The following is a 6,062-nucleotide window of genomic DNA, read 5'->3' as shown; positions in this document are numbered from 1 at the left end:
GTTCAAAAGATTCTTTAAAGAAATTAAAACAGACTTGAAGATTAATCTGCTGATTGTCAAATATGAATTTATTTCTATGGTTCCAGATACTCTAGTAGCCAATAATGAGGGATTCCTTGAAGCAGGAAAAACCATATCTCTGTTTGGCATCAATGAGCATGTCAATATACCCAATTCAGTATTCCTTTCCGTATTTAGCTTCCACCAGAACCTTTGACCAAAATCACAGGAGAAGAAAATATGCATGAATTCCTCTTCTGTCCCATCAGCACATAAGACACAATCATGGGATTGAATGTGGAAGTTTTTCCTGGTCAATAGATTTCTGGTATTAAGCCTGTCCTGTAAAAGCAGCCAGAAGAAGAATTTGTGTTTTGGCATCACACATGATTTCCATATCCATCTCATGGGGGCTGGCGCCAAGTCATGGTTGTTCAAAGCATCATATACTCTCTTACTAGAATATTCTTTGTTTCCATCTGTTAACTTCCAACTGTCCATGGCTGTATGAACAGAATAAGGAGAAATAACAGGCTCAAGCTGATTACATTGATCTGATGCAATGATGGATAAGGGGAGATGAAAGAGATCGTAAATTTCCTCATTGCAGCAAACAACCACTGCTTGCTTAAGTGTAATGTCTTGGTCCTTGGCAAATGAACATAACTGAGGGAATTTGTGCCTTAAACTGCTCTCAGACCAATTTTCCATCCATAATCTAACTGTAGCTCCATCACCTGGTATACATGATGCAATTTCAAGGAAAATATGGAGCAGCTTTAGGCAATCCTTCCACCAGAAAGATCCACATGGATTCGAACTCTGTGGTATTTTTCCATTAGCATAGTGAGCCTGCCAAATCAGATGGACCCATGGGGCATCATGCCTATTTATGAAATTGAACAGATTTGTTATAATTAAGGCAGTGTTCTGTGTTCTAAGATCAAGCACACCAAGCCCACCAGCTTTCTTTGGTTTACATACTTTTTTCCATTTAACTAGGCACTTACCCCTCTTTTCTATCTCCTTCCCTCTCCAAAGAAAACCTCTGGCTGAACTTTCAACATGATCAAGAAATCCCAGAGGGAGACTGAGAGTACACATAGCAAAATTTGGGATAGCAGATACAATAGCTTTGACCACAACCAGTCTGCCATCATAAGACAAAGTATCAGCAATGCCAACAAGCCTTCTGGCAATCCTTTCTAGAATGCCTACAAGATGTTCCATTCTCGGTTTTGTGGTGCCCATTGGCAGGCCAAGATAAGTAAATGGCAGGGATTCTACTTTGCACCCGAAGCTTGATGCCAGCTCTGCACATTTCTCACTACTAATATTGATTGGCACCATAGAGGATTTATTATAGTTTATTTTCAATCCAGTGGATAAAGAGAAATTCTGTAATAAACCTTTTAGCCGTAGCAGCTGGATTGGGCAGGCAGGCAGAATAAGCAGTGTGTCGTCAGCATACTGTACAATAGGATAATCCAAACCAAATGAGTGTTCCAGAGGCAGGTTAATCAAACCACTATGCCAGGCATCATTAACAATGTATTGGAGAAGTTCAGCTGCAACAAATAACAAGGAAGAGAGAGGGTCACCCTGTCTGACTCCTCTCTTGCATATGATTTGCTTGCCAGGAACCCCATTCAATAAGACTGCAGTAGATCCAGTTTGCAAGATAGAGGAAATCCATTGAATCCATGTCTCATTGAAGCCCATGTGCTTGAGCATAAGCAAAATAGCATTATATTCCACTCTATCAAATGCTTTTTCAAAGTCAAGCTTGATGATGACAATCTCCTTTTTTATTTATTTTTGAAAGATCCAGCAATTGCTGGCTTCCATTGATAAGAAGGCGGAAAACTTTACATATGCGTGCCCGAAAATGAAAGATCATCACGGGACGGGCGGAAAAGGGAGAGAACTAGGAAGAAGGAAAAAGGAAAAAGGGGCTGCGAAGCCAAAAGCTTCAGGGAGGATCAAACATGAGCTCTCTTAGTGCTTTGGCATTAGCAAATGCCCACTCTCTGGCCTCATCCCTGATGCATGCGATGATGGCCGACTTACGCGCTAGCTTCCTCTTGAAAATGCGGGAGTTTCGTTCCCTCCAAATGGCCCATCACACCAGGGTGAAGATGGACTTGGTTCCGTTCATGTGTCGTGGCTGCGCCGTTGCGAAGATCTTGTGCCATAATGCTGAGATGCTCTTCTCAAGTGCCCAAACTGACGGAGCCAAGGAGCCACAGTTTCTCCATGATGCCACGCCTTCCCAGATCTGTTGGGCGAAGGGACATTCGAAGAAGAGGTGCCATGAGGTTTCAAGGTTCCTCACACAAAGCGGGCAGAAGTACTCGTTTGAGCACTGTCGGCGTTGAAGACGGTCGGCGCACCAGAGGCGGTCTTGAAGCAGGAGCCAAAGGAAGAGCTTGCATTTTGCCGGAGCCCACTGCTGCCAGACTATTGCAGGAGCCTCCGAGCGGACCTGCCCCTCAAAATGGATTTTGTACGCAGAGCTGGCTGTATAGGAGCCTTCTTTGGAGAGCAACCAGGTGATGGCGTACGGGATGTTCCATCGAAGCGTCGTCGTGTGCACTAATCTCCACAACCTGATGAAATCATGCAGGAGATGTGTGGGAAAATCTCTGCCAAAGTCAAGGACCCAGCTGTTGTTGCAAGTGGCGGCAGCGACGGTCTTATTCTTCCTGCGGGAGGCGGCCTAGAGCCCAGGAAACTGCTGATCAAGGGGAGCCGTCCCAAGCCAGGAGGAGCGCCAGAAAATGGCACGCTTGCCATCTCCGATTGTGACCCTAGTAGCCGCGTGGAAAAGAGCCCGATGCCCTTCATCGCAAGGTGTTGGAGAACCGAGCCAGGGCTGATCCTCATCGCTCCACTCCAACCAGAGCCAACGTAGACGAAGCGCGCGGCCGAAGAGGGGAAGATTGGGAAGGCCGAGCCCTGCGTGTTGCAGCGGAGAACAAATCTTCTTCCAACTGACCTTGCACTTTCCACCCGCAGTCGCGTTGTCCTCGATGTCCCATATGAAGTTGCGTCTAATCTTGTCGAACTCCTTCAAGAAGCTTGGGGGGATTTTGAGCATGGTCAGGGCAAAAATAGGAAGGGTACTGAGCACCGAGGAGACCAGGGCCTTTCGCCCTCCCGCGTTTATCTACCGTCCTTTCCACGAGGCAAGGTGTGATCTCGCCCGATCCAAGATGTGCTGCAGATGGACGTGGCGGATCCAGCCCAGGCTTAGCGGAAGTTCCAAGTAGCGGATGGGGAAGTTCACTCGCTCTCCCGCGAAGGGAGCGAGCACAAAGGTCAAGTCCACATTGTCGCAACGGATTGGATCCACATAGCACTTGGCTATGTTGATGTGAAGCCCCGTCGCCAAGCCGAAGCAGTGGAGGATGCGTAAGGCCATCGCCAGCTCGTCGGCGATCAAATTTAGAAAGATAATTGCGTCATCCGCATAGAGGCTCGGTCGGAATTTTGCCTCGCGCACCGGAAGGGGGGAGAGAATACCCGAAGTAGTTGCAATTTGGAAGATCTTCTGGAGGGGGTTGATGGCGATGATGAAGAGGAGCGGGGACAGAGGGTCCCCCTGCCGGAGCCCGCGCTGGTGGTAAATAGGGGGTCCGGTGGCGCCGTTGAGGGAAACAGCAGAGGTGGTCGTGGACAGGAGAAGGGCAATCCAACCCCTCCAACGTGGAGAGAAACCTAAGTGCTGTAACAGATCCAGCAGGTATTCCCAAGACACCGAATCGAACGCCCTCGCAAAATCCAATTTGATGAGGAGAGCCGATTTCTTCTTGCGGTTGAGGGAGCGGGCTAGGTTTCTGACATACAGAAAATTGTCATGTATCGTGCGCGTCCCCTCTGAGCCGGCGAGATCAAGCCGCCGATGACCGTAGAGAGACGCCGAGCCAGTACCTTTGCGAAGAGCTTGGCAATGGAGTGGATCAAACTGATAGGACGGTAGTCGCTGGTCGAGGAGGCACCGTCCTTCTTCGGCAGGAGGCAGATGAAGGCACGGTTGAGCGTGGAGAAATCCCCACTAGCCAGATGGAAGACGTGGTGGAAAACCTCCAGGATGTCCTGCTTGATTATGCTCCAGCACTGGCGGTAAAAGATGGATATATTCAAAAGACCATGCAAGACAGTCATGTATTGTTCTGCTCTTAATAAAACCATATTGATTCTTATGGATGGCTGGAATGATAACTTTCTGCATTCTGTTTGCTAGCAGTTTGGTGCAGGATATTTGCAAACACATGATAGTTGGCGGCTTTCTAAACGATTGCATGTTGCATGGACGACTTGTTGTTTTCCTAGTTTTTTGTTGGTTGATTTTTTATGTATACAATGTGTGACCCATGAAATGTAAACTCTATGTACAAAACCTATGAACCTCTGGAATAATTAGGATGTCTGCAATCGATGCAGAGGCTAGCGCTACGTCCCTAGTGCGGAAAAAATGTGTTAAGAGGAAAAAAGAAGAATTCAAGTACTAAGAACTTGCTAGATGTAAGTATGTAAGGTACTGTCTATACACTTGTCAAGTGGGGTAGATTGGGTAGATTTAATCTAAATCATGTCTGGAGCGATAATCTCATCCATGTGATTAGCCCTCCCGGACGTGATTTTTGACCAAATCTACCCTGCATGACAAATTTGTGGAATATTCCATTACATACCACAACCTAGTCGACAAAAGTAATAAATCAAAACAAATGGACAAATCTGTGTACCTCAAGTGCAATTACCTCATTGGGATGAGAAACGTTGGCATATGCGACAGACCCCTTCAATAGTGAAGTAATAGATATTAAAAAAGCTATACAAAGATTACTTACATGTATTTGGTAGGATCAATATGCAATTGGGATCATAGTTAATTATATTCTATTGGCATTTTCTATTTTTTTGAACTCGCATGTTGAATTTGAAATGTTTACAATGGCAATTTCTATATGTGTGTGTGCGATAACGATAAATTCCTTATGAAAATGCTTTCAAAATTTGGCATCATTTGCTCGCGTTTTGATATATCTATTCTTTCTAAATATGCCCAAAGTTCATGTGTTCTATGGGGCACTTTTTTCGAGCATAAGCATGCAATGTTCATGTGTTCGCAACTAGGTTTTTTGGTGGCGGAGCTAGGATTGACGTTGAGTGATATCAAAAGCCCAAAATGAGTAAAAAAATTAGGATATTGAGGTCAACATCTAGTAGTAATAGTCAAAAGTTGTGTATGTATAACTAACATAGTGATGCTAACAAAATTTATGTGATGTCAATTGACATCACAAAGTACATGCAGCTCCACCACTGGGTTTGTAGATGGATACATTTTTTCTCCAAACCAGAGCTTGAAGATGAAATTTCCGAAAGGCGTCCAAAATTTAGGTATCAGGCGTCCTTTAGAGGTAGAATTTCTATGGATTTAAATCCTCCAAAAGTCCTAATTCAGAGAAGCCCGACAAAAGATGTACTTTTCGTAGCTAGCTTGCCCATACATTACCAAATCATGCAATGCAAGAGTTACATGCATGATTGATGGAAGGGGCGAAATTTTTCTCACGGTTTGAGCGAGTCAATCGCCAACTCGCCCATATGCATAGACAAATACATAAGCGCAACTGTTGGTCCCCGATACACGGTGACAAAAGAATGATGGGATCTCTAGAGAGCGCTGTTGCAAGTATAGGGCCTCCTGCATTATTGAAGGGACCTTGGCCCCTCCCCTTCGTATATCACTGTAGTGTAGGTGATCCTTGGCACTAGTGCTTAGCAAGTTCCAAGTGAGGCGCATGTACTCATGTTTACAGGTAGAGGGTAGCCAGGAAGATGCTGTGTGTACTGTGTGGTCACCAACCGGAGGATGCATGGGAACACGCATGACAAAACTCTCTTCGCCATGTCTCGCTTTCTCTGTACAATGATGCACTTTGCGAATATCATTAGGAAGTGAGCCTTACCTAGGTGTACCATAGCGGGTTCTGAAATTGTTCAGGCATGAGTAGAAACTCTAGAAGGACTTCTTCCAATTGTAAGGTATC

Source organism: Lolium perenne, chromosome 5 (assembly GCF_019359855.2).
Source record: "Lolium perenne isolate Kyuss_39 chromosome 5, Kyuss_2.0, whole genome shotgun sequence".
NCBI classification, from domain to species: domain Eukaryota; kingdom Viridiplantae; phylum Streptophyta; class Magnoliopsida; order Poales; family Poaceae; genus Lolium; species Lolium perenne.
This window is presented reverse-complemented; position numbering follows the sequence as displayed.